The sequence below is a fragment of the Spea bombifrons genome, chromosome 4 (assembly GCF_027358695.1).
Source record: "Spea bombifrons isolate aSpeBom1 chromosome 4, aSpeBom1.2.pri, whole genome shotgun sequence".
NCBI classification, from domain to species: Eukaryota; Metazoa; Chordata; class Amphibia; order Anura; family Pelobatidae; genus Spea; species Spea bombifrons.
This window is the reverse complement of record NC_071090.1, coordinates 28,033,389-28,052,732: the sequence shown is the minus strand read 5'-3', so window position 1 is coordinate 28,052,732 and position 19,344 is coordinate 28,033,389. Positions and strand designations below refer to the sequence as shown.

General features: G+C 39.1%; 1 protein-coding gene across 1 annotated transcript in view; it reads left to right on the top strand.

Moving 5' to 3' along the window:
- The first annotated feature begins 231 nt into the window (after positions 1-231).
- Positions 232-19,344, top strand: part of FGF1 (fibroblast growth factor 1) — a 37,535-nt gene continuing 18,422 nt past the window's right edge. Inside the window, exon 1 of the mRNA XM_053465129.1 lies at positions 232-355. The gene's annotated coding sequence lies outside the window, so the exon portion shown is untranslated. The remainder of the gene's footprint in view (positions 356-19,344) is intronic.

The following is a 19,344-nucleotide window of genomic DNA, read 5'->3' as shown; positions in this document are numbered from 1 at the left end:
TGTACTTGTGTGACTATATTAAAACAGGTTCTCCTCAAACCGTCTGCTTCTGTTACAGTTTTATAGTCTTAATAATTAGGATAAAAGGATTTGTTCTCTCTGCGTGCCTCAACTTGTAACCCTTCTCACAAAGATGTAACACAAAATAGGCCAATCCTTAGACATGGTAGCCTTTAGTTCTGCAGTAAGACAGATCAAGCAGCCGCTCAGCGTAGGTTAGACGGCTGACAGCCCTGCTCCACCCCTCCTCTGTCTGGCTTTCTCACTCTCCTTTGCGACAATAAAAGAATCCTTCCTTAAATCTACAAATTCCCAGCACTCGCAGCTTCAAAGTGCCTGATCTTTTATTCAACAGGTAGGTAATATGTTCATTAATAGCTAATTAAATAGCAAAATGTTTAGCGTTATACTTGGAGGAAACGGGGTCAGATGTTTGGGTGTGTAGCGTTGTTACATTGATAATCGGCTGGGATGCCATCGCTATGTTTTCATAGCCAGGAGGGTTGGTCCACTGCACATCCATGCTGGCACACATCAGGGTTATGGCAATACCTGTAGGTCATATAAATAATTACTGAGCTGTTTGTAAGAACTACTAAATGAATTGATGGTTGATGGAAGGAGATGTGCTGTACGCTGGGATCCAGCTTACTCTGATATTTATCAAGCATTGATGCTATATTTTTTTTATCGTAAATAGTGCAACAATTGCTTCTAGGTCAGTATGGAACACAATCAGGTTGAGAACCTACTAGCCTCCTACTTTAGGTTTATTATGTATTCGTCTTTATCATCACTTTGAAAAATTTCGCAGATATTTCTCAGTTACTAGTGGTTACTAATTATAGACCAATCTCTCTTATCAATATTGATGTTAACATATATTCTAAAATATTAGCTTTGAGATTGGCCCGTGTGATTAGAGACCTTATTCACCCTGATCAAGCAGGCTTTATGCCAGGAAGGGCCGGGGACGAAAACACGCGTAGAACTTTTAATATAATTGAATTTATCCATAAAAATAAAATGCTTCCCATCAGGTGTCAAGATAGTACATGAGTTGACGAAGTCCTGTCTTTCAAGGGCTGGAAAGGGAGTAGGGAGACCATTGCCCTCTACTCTCATTTGAAGGAGACCACAAGCCTATCATATTTATACTAGGCTTGTGGACGTATTCTTACCCTTCCACATATAGCCATTGGGATCTCTGGTGTAACAAAGATTTTAGACAACAGTTACAATGTGACTGGATCCTTTCTGTGCTGTTTTTAAGGGTTTTCTGTGCAGCTGAATGGATGCCCTACAGGGCTGGGATTGACTGTGTTACGAAAGATTATTAATAGGCATTTTAGTAGGGCCAACCCTCTCCTACTATCTTCTACTAGACTACTTCAATGTATACAATGTTTTACATAGAACCTTAAACCCTGAGATAAATAATATGCCTATTTTTATGTCCTCACTATATGTTCAGCTGAGATAATATTGTATCCCTAGTGTTTCTTCAGACTTAGAGCAGACTATGTCTTGAATGAATGTACTTATTCAAATCCAAAAAGCCAAACTAAGGTCCAAGTCGGTTGTCCATTACACATTTGTTAAATCTTGGAAGCCTCTTCTCACTGCTTTATGCAGGGTAAAATTTACCCTTTTTTTGCAGATGGAAATTGCTAGGATTCTGTGTCCCAGCAGGGGTCGGAATAGACTTTGAAAGGTGTAGATAGCCCTCAGCAGGATAATATTGTGGTAGAGCTAAAGACCTCAAATCCCATCACACCAAGAGCTCGAAGGGCCGCTCCAGAGGCCTGGCAATACTTCAAGCCTGGGACTTTCACTGTGGGCAGCAGGACCACATTGGCTGTCCGTGTATATTTATATGTATTATTAATTATCAGGTTTTATAAGTAGGGGTGACTGTCGGTAAAGTCCATGTCTAGTGGGTGTATAATGTCCTTCATGCGCAGCATTTTTTCTACATTCTTTACTGCATGTTTTTTTTAACAAAAGAAGACTTTGCTAAATAAATATCTCGACATGACACAGAGGTAATAAATCTGAATATTATACATATGTCCTCCACTCTGTGTAGCCAAAATAATATCATGGTTGTTTTAGGCTGTTTCCAGAAGGCATGGACTGTGGACTTTGTTGCATGAAATAGGTGTTTAAAATGCCTTCATAGTAAGAATTAAAGGGACCTACGACGGTTTAGCCATATAATATGGAAGTGCAGTTATTTGTTTAAAAGAGAAATGGATTTTGTTTAATAAGAGTAAGGCGTGAGGTCTGTGTACTTGATCTCATTTATTAGCTGTGTTCCTGTTTTGGAAGAGAAATCCTAGGTTGTAATTGTATGTAAATTATATGTGGAGTCACAGCATAGCTACTGACAGTACTGAATTTGCTCAGATAGTCCTGAAAACCTGGCATAAGTCAAGGTTATCGGAGTCAAGGTTATCAGATGCCCTGGCGAATGTGGTTGGGTCTATGTGTGATATCACCATTGCAGCCATTGTGTGGACACCTTAAGCATGATTCATGTCGATGAAAACGCAACATAAAGCTCCTAAAAGATTTCAGAAACAAGTCCTATTGCTATTTGTGTGTTTGTGCCTTTATGGAGTTCTGTAGATAACCGGTTTCAATGGTTGTTGGGTTTGCTATTCCATCTGAGGCAGATAGGCCACTTCTACTTGTATGTATGTAGAGCAGAGAAGCCAGGCTTAGCTTTCTCTGTGTCACGTGATGGTTTAACTTAATATAAAAGGATTGATTCTGTAAATTTGGCTGGCTGCGCTATGCACCGGGGACATCCAGTGCTTTCTGACATGCCTGGACTCATACCCGCACAAATTTAATAAATACAAGTTTAATGGAGCACCTGCCTGGTTTATTATGTCTTTCATATTTTTTATAGTATAAAATTATACACAAGTAACGCATGTTCGTAATATACTAACTGGTATATATGTTCATTACATGGGCAAGGGGTTTTTGGGTTCAGTGCTACGCAATACACTGGGAACATGTGCTAGAATGGTTCTCAGGGCTCGTGATACCCCAAGAATATGAAATATAGAGGGGCTTGGACCATGAGATAAACAAAGATTGTATATACGATTCGTGAAAAAATCAAGTTGGTTATAATAACTGAACACAATACACGACACCCTTTTTCACATTTCATTAATACAATACTATGACAAAAGCTTTGACATTTCACTCTAAAAAGCCATGGCTAACACCTAAAAAATCTGTTTATTCCCGTTGACAGGCACCTTACAACAAGGGTGTTTGCTTCTGTTTATATGACTCATCCTTGTAATGGAAAAACCAAGACCGGTGCAAACGTGGGAGAGTGAAAATTCTATATTCTTACGTGATGTCATTATTAACTCCTTGTGATATAAGTGAATGGCTCGCCCGTGTTTCTTTATTTCCTCTATAAAATCTTCCCTGTGGGTATAATAAATACTGCGTGAACAATTATCTTACACAGAAGTTCTGTTATTTGGATTGAGAGGCTTCTTTCAGCTACATGAACAAAAACATAGACCCTGTAACAACACTCTGTCTTGTACCAACCATCTTTCCTGTGTTGGATATATGTGCACATCTATATGCCCCTTTAATATTTCTGGTGTCCAGATCAGAACAGCTTTGTTATAGAGTGTGGGTAGAGGCTTCACACACCCACCTTACCTTCTGAGCCACCACATGGTGGACAGCTCCAATTCATCTCGAGGTGGCCACGTAGGAGCTGTGATCGAGATCTGTGCTGCAATCTCGTAGGCCTCTTGATTTCACAGCTAAGGATATCCACAACTGGGCGATAATCCTTACAGCTTTCAAAAATGGGACAGTGGGGCAGCTCTGCAACACAGGGGTCTACGACTGAATTGGGATTGACTTGAAAAAAATTGGGAGGTGGGCAGGTATGCTTTTATAAGGTGATTTTTTTGTTTGCCTTATTATTCTGCTTTATATATATTCTCTGTTAGCGAGGCTGTACATTTCATGAGATATACTTCAATGTATTTACAGATGCCTGCAAAAACTATTGTCAGTCTAAAGGTGCTGCATATAGTAGCAATGATTCAATAATGACATAATAATTGTAATCATCAATTTATCTCAACCTGTTTTACCACTACATGAACCGTGACGTTATCAGTGGATAGACAAAGTAGAAAGGTTCTTAAACAGGGAAAGTCATGCTTAATTTATTTTGGAGATCAATGAAAGAGGCTGAAGTACCGTATTTATCGGCGTATAACACGCACTTCTATAACTAAAATACGAAGCTGAAACTCTACCTGCGTGTTATACGCCGATGAATCTTAGAGCTGCACGATTTGCAGCCACGTCTCCCTCTCTTCCGGTCCTGGGGAGGGCGCGTGTTATACGCCGGTGCGTGGTATACGCCGATAAATACGGTATTTTACTAATCTCTGTTTCAGTAACATCCTTTAACTAAAATGTTTGTTGGTTAGAAGTAGATTGTATAGTGTTCGAGCTATCTAAATAATTATATATTTCAAAGATATCCAAAATAGGAGACAGGTGATGACTAACCAGATTACTACATTACTACCACAAACCTAGACAAAGGCTGGTGGTAGTGCATGGAAACAGTTGAAATACCCTTGGTTGTCTACTTTTTAAAAATATATGGTTTGATGTGGTGAGTTGGCCGACTTCAAAGATGTCCCAAATAGGAAATGGGCGCAGGATGATAAGATCTGAATTCTTTTTTCAAATTGCAGTATGCTTCTTGCATTTATTGCCCTAAAACTTAAGAGAAAAACATTGGGTATTTCTAAACTCATGACCAATATTAGAATATATATAAAGCAGTTTTTTCATTAGGTTTTATAGATTTTAAAAGATTTTAAAATAAAAGTCAGAAAAAAGTGTGTTCCCTTTTTATACCATATTTTACATTTTTTTTATAGTAAATTAAATGAAATGATCCAAATAATGAAAAACAAACATTCTTGACCTGAAAGAAACACAATATATAATTTGTGTGGGCACACAAAATGAGAGAGAAGAAAATTACAACCAAACAGCAACACTTTGTCACAAAGAGTACAAAAATAGTTTAGGCAGTTGTTGTTGATGGAAAATTCTCCAACCTGACAAAATTGGTATGTGAACTATGTGTTCTGTCCTAGGCCCAATGTTATTTAATATCTTTATTAATGATCTTGCAGTAAGTACTGCAAGTAACCACGTTGGTATTTACAGATATCGAAAAATTATGTATGGCAACACAGTCTGAACTAGACGTTACATTCCTGCAAGGAGATGTGGTGGATGATTGTATAGTGAAGTGGGAGGTGAGATTTAATGTTGACAAATGCAAAGTTATGCATTTTGTGAAATGAACCTAATGTGCAAATTATACCTTAAATTAAGTTTTATTAGAGAAAGTAAGATACTATAATATATAAAAAAAAGGTGGGCAACAACATAATTGGTTATAAGGAATAGTTATAGCTTGTTGATCAGATTGGGACTTTGGACTCAAAAAGGAATGTTTCCCCTTTTTGGGGAGAAGAAGTTGCGTTAATGTGTTTTGTGTTCTATTCTGGATCAACGGCAAGTTGAACTTGATGGACTATTTTCAACCAAATTACTATGTTACCGTGAATGTCATGATGATAAAGCTGCATTGGTGGCAATTCCCCTTTAAATTTTCAGTCATTTTGGGATATACCACCCCTAAAACTCTAAGCAATTACTTTGCCAATACAATGTGCATAGTGGATGTTATACAGAAGCATACAATTGGATGGCAGATAAAAACCATTCAGCCCATCTAGCCTGCTCAGTTTTTTCTTGCTTTAAAGACTCAATCCCTAATAAGTCGTTGGTCTCATCTTAGTTTGGGGATAGCCATATGCCTATCCCATGCATGTTTGAATTCCCTTACTGTGTTAACCTCGACCACGTCCTCTGGAAGGATGTTCTACATATCCACCACCCTTTCAGTAAGGTATATTTTCCTTACATTACCTCCTCTAATCTTCTGGGTGATGACCTCTTGTTCTTGCATTCTTCCTGCTAAGCAAACTTATCTCCCATATGTGTTTTTCATAAAACCAAAGTATGCATGCTTACACCATATTATTGCATTTATGTAGATTGTTTCCTAAATACACCAACATCAGCTGACATGGTAATTCAACTGTTAATAGTGAAGACCTGAAATGCTTTAGACATGCCAATGTGAACTAAAGAAGAAATGTGTGCCAGCTATTGATACTTTGAAATTTATTTATTTTGATTCGTTCTTGGAGTGCTCCTAATGCTGTCAGCCAGCACCTTACCTGTGCAGTTTACCAAAGACTTATACTGCTTATTGTTCTCTAACAACCTCTTCTCACGCAAGTCTCAGGAACTTACAAATATGTGCAAAGCTCACCGTCATGCTCTAATAGACTCCTTCACTGTTCTTCTATTTTCCAACGTTCCATTTAGATATGGCTTTTTAACGATTCCTACTCTACTCTATTGCTATGGGCGCATTCAGTCTTTATGTTCCACATGTTTCAGCAACCTTTAGCTCCCTCACTATCCGTTCCTTTGCAAATGCAGGTAACTTGAATCCATTGTATTGATTTTGCATGTAACTTCAGATTTCCTGGAAAATAACCATCCACAGTTAGCACGTGAAATAATGACAAAATAAGGAATGCCTTGGATTTTCCTTCCTAAATACGGTAGTAGAAAATCAAATAAACAGCAGAATTCAACTGTGTTAGCAAAATAAAATGGCACATTGTCATACTTCCCAGAAAATTAAGCATCTTGGAAGTGCCAAGTTTATTTTTTTTGGCATATTTTGGATTTGTATTTTTGTGTGTGATAAATACTTATGTTATGTGGTTGGTACCACTATACACCATGAGCTGCTAATTCATCTCTTCTAATTCGTATACCCCTCACAGTTTTTGTACTCTCCAAATGCATAATGTTTTTAATTATTTTCTCACAGTCACATAATAAAACAGGTTATTGTTTTATAAATTCAGTTAACTAATTTCTGGGTCTATTATATTTGGACTTATGTTCTTTTTTTTAAAGAAAAATACATTACCGAGAAAATGGAACTAATTTCCTTGGTGTATTAGTTTTATTATTACTTTTACTTTTATTGTTTTACATTAATTATTACTATTATTATCATTGTTGCAGTAAGAGTAAGATCCTAAATTTGAAAGAGTCAGCTTTTACTATTAGTTTTTTTTTCCATTGTGTGTTTTCTGGCAGTGTCATTTAGGAAAGCTCTAGTATTGTCTGGCTGAAAGTGGGCTTCAGTTGCGTTTAGCATGTTTTCATTGTGTCTCGTAGTTCAGCTGTTATATTGTTTAGCGGTTAAACAGATGAGATGCACCTCGGTGTATTCCCTGTTCTGTCTGTTTCAGCTATGGAAGTATTCCTACAGAGATCAGCTGAGATCTGCATCTCACCAAAGACTCCATGCTGAGCTTGGTAAGTGTCTGGACTACAATGGGAATCTGTTGAACTTAATTGCCAAGCTCTGCTTACCTTAAAAAAAAACACAATGGGGTTAAAAGATCCTTTTGTATTTAGATGTCATGCCACCATGACATCACTGCCATCAAAAATATATGAGAGGGTAAAGGATGAATATAGGCCATATTCATCCTTTACCCTCTCATATATATAAAGGATGAATATGGGCCATATTGAACATAAAAAAAATATGTATGTGGGGGGGGTATGACTTTAATCAGGAAATGTTACTGAACATAAATTGGGTTACTGTTCAGCTCCACAGTATAGAACACATTTTAAGCAGAATCTGAAAAATTTGACTTTTTTCTGATAGTGTGGCTTTTTTTTTATCTATTATTATTATTATTATTATTATTATTATTATTATTATTATGTTTTATGTATTTCTATGATTTTAAAAGTAGCCCCTACTTTTCCTGAACAAACAATGTGTAATTTGTGTGGTTTCATCAAACATGGAAAAGGGGAGTCATGGTTTAAAAAACATATGGTAAAAGAAAAAAAACATCTGGTCCTTAGGTTATGAAAACCCCCGGGCCTGAAGGGGTTAAGCATAGAAAGACCCTGGAATAACTCTCAGTAGTCTTAGCGGAGAGCTGTTCTATTAAAAAAAAAATTGCCAACATACTGATGAGTTTTTCACATGTCCTTAGCTGTCTTTTAAAGCGAAAAACAATGGTTTAGCACATACCAGCAGGTGATTAATTTGCATTTAATCTTAAGAAATATTTTCCCTGAAGGTAAATATAGATCCATGATATTATTAAAGACTATTAAGATGACTGGCATTCACTGCCCGTACAGGGCTATTTATAAACCTTCAAGGTTACATGGAAATGTCACCCAAAACTGAACCACAACTAATGAATTATGTAAAGAACACTGAACAAAGGGACAAACTTCTATTGTAATGTGTGTGTGTGTGTATATATATATATATATATATATATATATATATATATATATATGAAATAATATGTTGGCTAGTATCCATTAGTGCTTCTTTCATTTCATAAAATAATGGGAAAAAAGAATAGAAGAAAAGATTACTGAATGGGGAAAAAAGAATAGAATAGAAGAAAAGATTACTGTTACTGATTTCCCTACAAATCAATTATATATTGGTTATATAATACAATAATAATAAATAATAATAATACAATAATAATAATAGTAATAATAAATAATAATAAAAGGCAGGAAAGAGTTAAGTAAAATATATGCAGAGTGTGTAGAGCTTTAAGATACAGTAAATTGTATTTTTGAAGCCTGGTCAGCGTACACAATACAAGGTTGACACATACCACCATATTTACAAAAACATCCCCAATGGGATTGATGCCCCATATACAGCTTTCTCCTTTAATGCCCTTTTAAAACCTGTGTGCCAATCGGTAATAATTGGGAGAAAGGCTGCAGGCAAAGTGAGTTTTAACAGAGCAGAATTGATTAAATCTCCTCTCTGTTGAATGTGGTTTGTTTTATGGGCAAATCATCTCTGAAGTATGAGTAGGAAGTGATTCATGCGCCAGCGGGCATCTAAGAGGAACAATTGAGAGCGGCTGCTGTGTGGTATCCCCCCTTCGTGTGTTCAGGTGCATGTGAAAGAGGGCAGTGTGCTGAGCAATGTATGTAATACATTCCTGAACTGGCATTGTCAATGGTGATGACTGCAATAAACATTCATTGTATTATTTTACAAAAAAAACCCAAAATGATGCCTTAATATTTCGGTCTACCCTGGATCACAAAGCATTAATGTATCTGTGCTTTAAACCAAAATATTCTGTATATATTGTATATAAAACACAAATGTACTATTTGCATATATTTATATGTCAAAGCATGTAGTGTATCCGTATAACACAAACATTTCGTGCAATGGTATTGGTTTAATTTAAAAAAAAAAAGTGGATAATTTATACAGTATGTATGAGTCCCAAATAAAGAGGTATGCCCAGGGACCCATTCAGAGGAGGCTTGTACCTTCTGGCCTGTGGGTTGGGCAGGTAAGCCATGTGGCCCCATTGGCCACTTGCCCACACTATTAACCCACTGGCACACATATTTACAGACACACTCTCACACTTACACAAGCGTATACACTAATACTAATCAAAACCCACCGACGCATACACACTGATGCTAACACATGCTCACTAAAATATATACATACACACATGCATACATACTCCCTCCCTAGCTCCCTTACCTTCTCCCTCTCTTACCTCTTTACCTTGCCTGAAGCCTTGTTTCTAGCTGCTGGCACACACTGACCAATCAGCGTCGGTTTTACTGTGGGGGTCACATAACATCTCAAAACGTGACCTGCTGCATTTCTTTCCCCGCTGCACTTAGACCAGCCCTTTTTTTAAAAAAAAAGTAAAAATATGAATTTAATCATTTTCAAACGTCAAAATATAAACACGCAGGTTTAAAGGGATCCCAGGAGTGTTACCAAGACATCATTAAGAGTGTTCTGTAGTTTCATGAATGATCCCTGGGGTCCACAAAGACCCCAAGAGGCTCTCTAATCAAGTTGCACTGTTTTTTATGATAAAGAGCAGTTCAAATAAAAGGCTGAAAAAAAAAGTTAAGGAAACGGTTCAAACACATTGTACCCCTCCCAGCAGAAATATAAAATTAATAAATCAGTTTTCTGGTGTTTGTTTTAACATGTTTATAAAAGCGTATGATTTAGTGGTATACCATACATGCTGTAGTATTGTGGTACATGTAGCGATATAACATTTCCAGAAATGTTGAAGCCATAAAAAAAAAAAACAGGAAAAAAAAAGTTTTCAGAACATTAAAAAAAAAATTATGCAGAGTGGAGTAGTTTTACAAATGTAAAATTATTTTGTTACACTGGGAACATGAGATGTAGTGTATAGAAAAGTATCATGTGTATTCAGTAAATAATAAACTAAATTTGCTTTGTTAAGAACATTTCAACTATACATGAGAACAGGTAACCTCCTATCCCTCAAACGCAACAATATAAAGATACCATCAACACAAAAAAACCAAAAAATCTCCTCGAATCCTCCTACATGAATTGGACAGGGAGAGCGGTCACAATCGGCCAATCAGACGTGCACCTTAGCACCAATTGCAAATGAAAAAGTGAAGAAACTCGCATTATTTGCGCCAGTCGCATGTGGACACATTGCATCTTTCATAAAGGTCTTCATGTAATATAGTTTGAATGCCATGTCACAATATTTATCATTGTAAAAGAAGATATTCCACACTTTCGTTCAATTTTCCTCCAAAATAAAACCCCAACAAAAAAATGGCTTTGGAAAAAAACAGGAAAAAAAATCCCAATTCTTCTGTTTTTCCCCCAGACCTTCCCATCTCTAGGTACATGTCCAGGGATATTAGGGGTGAGCTGTTTGTTTTGCATTTAAGTGTCCTCTTCAGATGAGATGAGCTCATCTCTTCCTGGCACTAAAGCATAGTGTCTAGAGATTGTTCCTATAAATAACTTACCCAGTTATCCAAATAAAGGTGCAATCGTTTGTCTCAGATACACAACACAAAAATACAATTTCCATCGGATTTTATTTTAGTATTTGGAGTTATTTTAAAGCACAAAGGAATAAGAAATTAGGAGTTAGAACGCCTGAATGCATAATTCTAATATTTTTATACCAGACATTCTACTTCTTCAGAAACAAGTCAAGAAAAAACAGAAGTAACATTCCTTAATCATTAGAAACTACTGAGTCTGTTTACTAAGGTTGAACTGGTGTCAAGAATACATCCAAGGTTAAATAATAATAATAATTTACAATGCTAACTTAGCCCTTCTTGAGGAGAACATCGTCAAAGTTTGCAACCTCAAGCTCTAACAAATGTTATTAAAGCCTTATTTTAAACTTTTTGCCAGTTGTCCAAAAAAGAGACTTAGGACAGTTTTTAGAGGCAGTGGTGGAGAACTCCTTTAAGACCCTATATGATTTTATCTATAATACACAAAGACATTTCTTTGCCTTTCTACGCTGCAGAGGAGAGCAGTGTTGAGATGTTTCAGTTCAGGTAGCATAGGTATCGTTGGAAAGCCCACTTTAAAGGGTAAAGTTGTCTCTTCCCAATATACCTATATATATAAATATTCAACTCTTGGCACGTGAGTTCCAATGTCACAACTACTTTAAATGGCTCTTCTCTTTTTGCTGTGTTTATGCTGCCTTATTTGTTATTTAATCACACACTAACCCTCTTCTTATATGTCTTCTTCTCTGTGCTACACCATTCTTCATTTGGCATCTGCAAGCTGCGTGATTTCTCCTGTCTGCACATAAAATCTATTAGTATAAATTATTCATGGGTTATACACTTCAATTTCTATTTCATCTGACTCTACTACATCTGTTCTAGAGGTATATATACACCCAACTGTGTACATATTCACCTTGAGTATCGTATATATATATATATATATATATATATATATATATATAATAGACTATAGTAAGTCTTTGTATTTTAGATTGCATCAGAGCCTTTAACCCGAGGACCGACATATATATAGTCAAAAGAAATAACAAACAGTTGATCATATTTAGAAAGAGTAACCTTGGTGCTAATTGTGGAGCATTCATCAGGAAATTTCATGTTGTCTTAGACTTGCTGTTCATACATTGTCCACATAAAGGGTAGAATACAATGGCCTACGTGTATCATGCCATTTACTTAGTTGTAAGCTCTAATATTTTCCACTATATTCGGCGAAAACCCTGCAAAGCCAAGGTTATTTGTTCTTGAACAGCCAGCGCTGACTCGTCAATATTTTCTTACATGGTTTTGATTTTATGTTATATCACTCTTTTATGCTTGATGGAGTCTAAAACCCTTTTGACCCAAATTCCTGAGACACTTTGCTGTCGCCCATTTTCCATGGGACTTCACTGAAAATTACATTTAAATTTATAGAACTACATCGTTACTTGTTTAAAGGAACTAGGAAATTCACAGAATATTCCTACTTACGAGTTGTGGGATGGGGACATTTATAGCGTAGTCAGTCAGGGATAGGTTGTCCTTTGAAGTCCCTTTGCCTGCTTTGACCCAGATGCAGCTTGGTTAATATTTATAGCCTACAATACTGACCCAGCTATCTAAAGCTACAAAGAATGCAGCATGAAGCGGTTCGATAAATTTAGTGAAAAAAGTATGTAAGTGTTTAATTGGGTAACATAACACATCTGATAAAAGGACAGCTGTCCAGTCTCATAGTTTAGGTAAAAAACAAACCTCTGCAACACGTTATCTGGGTATATTTGTATTTTCTTGGATCTATGCATTGCAAAATATTTTTTAGAAGACATATGTATGCACCACGACTTCTTATTGTGCCCAATGTGGCACGGATATCCTATCCTTTCTAAGCTTTTGTATGCCACTCCTACCTTCCAGTACCCATGTTCACTTGTGTCCACTTCCCACCAATGTTTTCCTGAAGCAAAATTTTGGATGCTAAAAACCTGACAAAACCAAAACCTGTTGGGCGTTTCAGGTCGATGGTGGTTTGTTTTTGTACTTGTTGCCGTTTTCAAGTCGTTTGAAATAGCCACGTTATTAGCTGCTGTGTCTGTGTCCAGTAATATTTCTGGGTACTTTTGCCCACTGACTGACTGTTTTTCTTCTAGAGCAGTTAAAATGTCAACCAACGCTCTCCTCAGGGTCATTGATATCAGCAGCTCATTCATTCCTTCTGTGCCAGAGTACTCTGCATTTGGAGGGATGTCCACCATGTCTTCCTCAGCATTACTGACAACGCTGACCCATGAGAAAGGATCGGTTGCGTTAGATAGCTCTTCTATGTGTCGGATCCGTCTAGACAATTGTTCTTCTTGTGACTCTAGCTTCTGCATTTCCTCATCCAGTTGCAGTAAAATCTGCCCGTGTTGCTTAATAATTTCATCCAGGACATTCTTCTCTATAACTTCCAAATCTTTTCTGATATCTCCAAACATGGTTGATGTTTTATCTGTTGCATTACGTGTTTCTTCCTACATTTTTCTTTTGTGTGCCTGCAGACTTTGGGTTGCTTCAACTGTAATTTGTCTCTTTGTGTAAAGGATGTTTGGAATGGTCTTCATTGTATGTTTCCCTTGGTCTGATGCCTCATCTAGCTGCACCACGTTATGCCCCATATGCTTCCCAGCCAAGCAGCAAGACACACAAATATTATGTGTACAACAAACATTTTTGAAAGTGTCATTGAGAATATAACATTTCTTATTTTCCTGTGAGGTTGATGATTCAATAAGTACATGCTTCACTGGAATCCTGTCTTTCTTTGTATCACATAAAGAGGCATTGCAGTGTACACATGTCCCATATGTTGATATGGAAGGATCAAAATCGAGAGTCCTGAATGTTCCAGGTTCTGGTTCTTCTGGGACACAAAGTGAATGCTTGTCCATATTACACGATGTTCCTGCAGAGAACTCCTCTGGTTCCCATTGATGTTGAGGATGGGTTTTTACCTCCAGCTGTGCCGTTTGCCAGCATACACACAATGCTATCGTCAGATGTGTAATACTTAGTCCTACAGTATAAGAGAAATGGGGCAGACTTGTTCCTGTTTGTAAGGAAATTACAAGAACTGAAACTGAGATGCGGTTTTCACTCCCTGCTACTCGCCATCCTCAATTTCCTTTTCTGTCATTAAACCTACTATGACGATGTTTTTTTATTGTTTAATTGTAGTAGTTTATGGAAGTGCTTTATTGTAAGGCTATTTAAAGGTTCATGCTATACTTTAAACTGATTAGCTGTTAGAGTTAGTATTACGGCAAGTTGAAACCCTAAGTCTCCCTTATCTCCTTTTTAACATGTGAGCACAGGGACACAAATACTGAAAACTTCTAATATATTAAAAAGGGAATATTATTAAATTATATTAAATTTAATTATAAATGTATAATAAATAAATAAAACAACATCATGAAAGCAAACACTACAGGTGGGGCAAAATCAGTTCTAGGCAGCTTGGCTCTTCCTTTATAGCATTCTTCCATCTAAATCTGAAACTGGACATGCTTCTCCTTGCTCAGTTGATAACTGATCAGGATAGGGCTGTCATCTTCTGACCTGGGGGTCGCAAGTACAGCTGAAGCCCCCTTGCTGCCCCTTTAACTAACATACACACTAGCACACACAATTACACACACGCTGTAACTGACTCACACTTACACTAAGACATACTTCATCATATCCCACTCTATCAATCAGACCTTGTAAGACCTTCCCTAGAGCTATTCCTTCTAGCTGTTTGCACACTGTGTGAGCAGCCTCTCTATTACAGCAGGGTCACGTAATTTTGAATTATGCAGCCTCACTGCACTCTCTCCTTTGACAGCGCTCTAAGTCAGACTGCCCCAGTTTGAATAATTTTGACCGTCCCAAGTTGCCCCCTGGCCAGCCCACCCATGATGTTGAGGTACATCCAACACTGCCGTTCTTTGTGTATATTCTCAGACAGATGTACAGCACAACAGATTTACATTTTAACATTAGTAGTGCAACAACATTGCCAAAAAGAAGGCTCAGTATTATGGCAACCCAAAGCAAACAATGCGCACTATCCCAACAAGATCAGCATACAATGACTGGCACTGTCCACCACACTTTAAATTTCATGATGAACATGTAGACCTATACACTTTTTTTTTTTATAACTTAAAGCCATATGTGGTATGACAAATAAAAACAGTAAAACGGTAACAAATGCTTAAAATCAGAGCAGCCAGTGAAGAATTGTTCTCACAGTGCTGCAGGGGACCTGGATCCTCCTCTTCGGCAGCAGGGGCTTCTGTGTTGGAGCGCTGGCATGACATGACCCTACGGAGCTCCATCATAGAAGCCCCAGAGGAAGTGCCGGGCAGCAGCAGAGGTTGCCTGCAGGGCCGGCCGAAGACTTAACGCCGACGCCGGGGGGGGGCATTTTAAACTTCGCCGACGCCATAATCTACGATCCCCCCCCCCGGTACTTACCTTTAAACAGTCCTGCGGCGAGTCTCCCTGCTCTGCCACGGTGCCGGCTTGTAATGCTGAGCGCCGGAAATTGACGTCACTTCCGGCGCTCTGCATTACAAGCTGGCACTGGGACCGAACAGGGAGACTCGCCGCAGAGGAGAGAGAAAGAAGGGCGCCGAGCGGGTAAGCGAAAACCACTCGGTGCCCCTCTCTCTCTCCTCCGCTTCAAAAAAAAAAACCAAAAAAAAAGCGCTTGGGGCGGCAAAGTGCCGCCCCTTCTAAAGTGCCGCCTGGGGCAATTGCCCCAGTCTGCTCCATTATAGGGCCGGCCCTGGTTGCCTGTGTTCATTGCGCAGATGTCCATAGCCTGCCCCCACTAGACACCAGGAGTCTAGAGCACGGGAGACGCGTCTAGGGATGCATTGGTAAGTCTGGGAGGCAGAGTGCCATATCAGGGAGCAGAGTGGCATATTTTTAGGTTCATTATGAATGAAGGGGGTGGGGCTTAAAATGGCTATTGGTTTTCCAAATTTCTGTTTGTATATAACATATCCTGTCAAAAGCAGGACTGACTGCATAAAAAAGTTAAAACACGTGTATTCCTGTTCATTAGATAAAATACTGTTTTACCATTCCACTGATGTGTATTTTTTCTTTAAAAATAATTTTTTCTTTAAAATAGCACCAAACTATAAGGGTGCTGCCTGTAATCGGACCGATACGGTATATCAAATTGTTAGTTCATCAAAATGTGTACAGCAGTGTTGCCCCCCTGCCGAAATTGGAATAAAGTCGCAATGCGACTTTAAATCCCGTCTTTTTTTATTTATTTATTTATTTATTTATTTAATGTGGAGGAGAGAGAGGGTGCGGCCCGCGTAAGATCGGCAGCCAGGGCAACCGATCTTACTTGGGCCGCACCTCGAGCCCTGCTACTTACCTGTGGGAGGGTCTTCTGTACTGCATAGAGGAAGCGGAAGCTAGCAGAGAACGCAGAGGGAGGCCGCGCCCCCTGCTGAAGTCTGTGAGCGGCATCTAGGAGCTGCAGTGCAGGTAAGGAGGTGGGAAGGGTATTTGAATGAGTATGGGTGATTGAGGGAATGAATCTGTGAATGAATGAGTATATGAATGAATGCGTGTGTGTGTGATAGCATGGATGTGTAAGTGCTGGAACCTAGGCTGTTAGCAATCACACTCCTATCATGCCAAGTCAGCCAGTACATGCTGAAACCTAGCTAGCTGCCCCCCTTGTGTATTGATGCTGCCAGCAGTATAGGGTCTGCACATCACTTACAGCCACCCTGTACCAGCATGTACTGGCTGACTTGGCATGATAGGAGTGTGATTGCTAACAACAATCACAGTCCCATCATGCCTAGGTTCCAGCATTTACTGGTTGGATGTGTAAATGCTGGAACGTAGGCATGATGGGACTTTGATTGCTGTTAGCAATCACACTCCTATCATGCCAAGTCAGCCAGTACATGCTGAAACCTAGCTAGCTGCCCCCCTTGTGCATTGATGCTGCCAGCAGTATGGGGTCTGCACATCACATACAGCCACCCTGTACCAGCCTGTAGTGGCTGACTTGGCATGATAGGAGTGTGATTGCTAACAGCAATCACAGTCCCATCATGCCTAGGTTCCAGCATTTACTGGTTGGATGTGTAAGTGCTGGAACCTAGGTATGATGGGACTTTGATTGCTGTTAGCAATCACACTCCTATCATGCCAAGTCAGCCAGTACAAGCTGAAACCTAGCTAGCTGCCCCATTGTGTATTGATGCTGCCAGCAGTATGGGGTCTGCACATCACTTACAGCCACCCTGTACCAGCATGTAGTTGCTGACTTGGCATGATAGGAGTGTGATTGCTAACAGCAATCACAGTCCCATCATGCCTAGGTTCCAGCATTTACTGGTTGGATGTGTAAGTGCTGGAACCTAGGCATAATGGGACTTTGATTGCTGTTAGCAATCACACTCCTATCATGCCAAGTCAGCCAGTACATGCTGAAACCTAGCTAGCTGCCCCCTTGTGTATTGATGCTGCCAGCAGTATGGGGTCTGCACATCACATACAGCCACCCTGTACCATCATGTACTGGCTGACCTGGCATGATAGGAGTGTGATTGCTAACAGCAATCACAGCAAGCACAGTCCCATCTTGCCTAGTTACCAGCATTTACAGGTTGCCTTGGTATGATAGGAGTGTGATTGCTGTGTGGGCAGTGTGGGCAGTGTGGACGCAACCTGTGATCTATGCCTGTAATTTAGGGGGTTTTAAATATACCTTTTAATGACGTGTTTTTATGTGAATTCCAGTTGATCTATACCTGCAAAGCTGGGTTTTTGCGTTATTCTGTAGAGCCATATCTATGCATTTCCATACATTATTTATGTATACCTGCAAATACAGTGTTTGTATGTCTTATTCAGTTGATTAATACCTGCAATGCTGTTTCCATGTATTTATTTGATCTGTACCTGCAATGCTACGTTTCATATACTATTGTATACCTGCAAATACAGGATTTGTATGTCTGATTCTGTTTATTTGATATATACCTTCAGTGCTGAGATCACAAGTGAATATCAGTTGATCTATACATGTAAAGCTTGGTTTGTGTGTTAATGTGTTGATCTATACCTGCTATCGGCAACTGGGGCTAATATTAATATATATATGGGCAGCAGGGGCATCAATACACAAGGGGCAAAAACACTAAGGGGGGTATAAATGACAATGCAGTGTGAAAAATCCATCCTGATGTAGACGTCTGTGACGTAGATTGTGTCGTGCTGTTTGTGTGTTTTTGGTTATCAGTGTAGCAGAGCCTGTCCTCGGGTGTGTGTGTATAGGTGTTGATGTGGCAGAGCCTGTCCTGGTGTGTGTTTGGGTGTTGGTGTGGCAGAGCCTGTCCTAGGGTGTGTGTTTGGGTGTCAGTGTGTCAGAGCCTGTCCTGGTGTGTGTGTGTTTGGATGTGGGTGTGGCAGAGCCTGTCCTGATGTGTGTGGGTGTCTGTGTGGCAGAGCCTGTCCTGGTGTGTGTGTGTGTTTGGTTGTCGGTGTGGCAGAGCCTGTCCTGGTGTGTGTCTGAGTGTTGGTGTGACAGAGCCTGTCCTGGTGTGTGTGTCTGGGTGTTGGTGTAACAGAGCCTGTGTTGGTGTGTGTGTGTGTATTTTGTCATCTGTTTCCTGGCACTTAACTTACAGTAGGAATTATTTAATTTATATTTATCCAGAGATAAAATGGCTTCCTGAAGTTGTAGTGACTTCAGGGGACAAAACATTCAAGGCCCTGAAATCATTTAGTGGAAAAGTTATTTATTGTGTTATAATATTTATTTCAAGGATTAGTCGCACTCAATTGTGGCTTCAGGCTTCCCATGTTGAATGATCAAGTATTATTTTAGCCCAATAACAAAAGTGTAATTCCATAGCACATTAGTTTTGGAAATTATGAATGCCCCCCCAGTTTGACTGTGGTATCTTGTGTGCCCCCCCTATATATTGTTTCTAGAGTCACCACTGGTGTACAGGCACAGGTAGTCAAAAACTCGCTGTACGTGTCTCAATGGCAGATCTGGGGGGTGGGCAACCGAGCAATTGCCAGACACCCTACACCGAGAAAGACAGCAGCATGCTTCACTTGTGAGTGTCTGTGTTTGAGTTATTGTGAGTGCCCCTGTTCAGCATCCGCCCCTGACATGTCTACATTGCTACCTGCAGTTTAATCTTAAAACACCCAACACTGAATGCTTTAACCCTCTTCCCCCCATCATCCCCATATGCTTCAATAAAT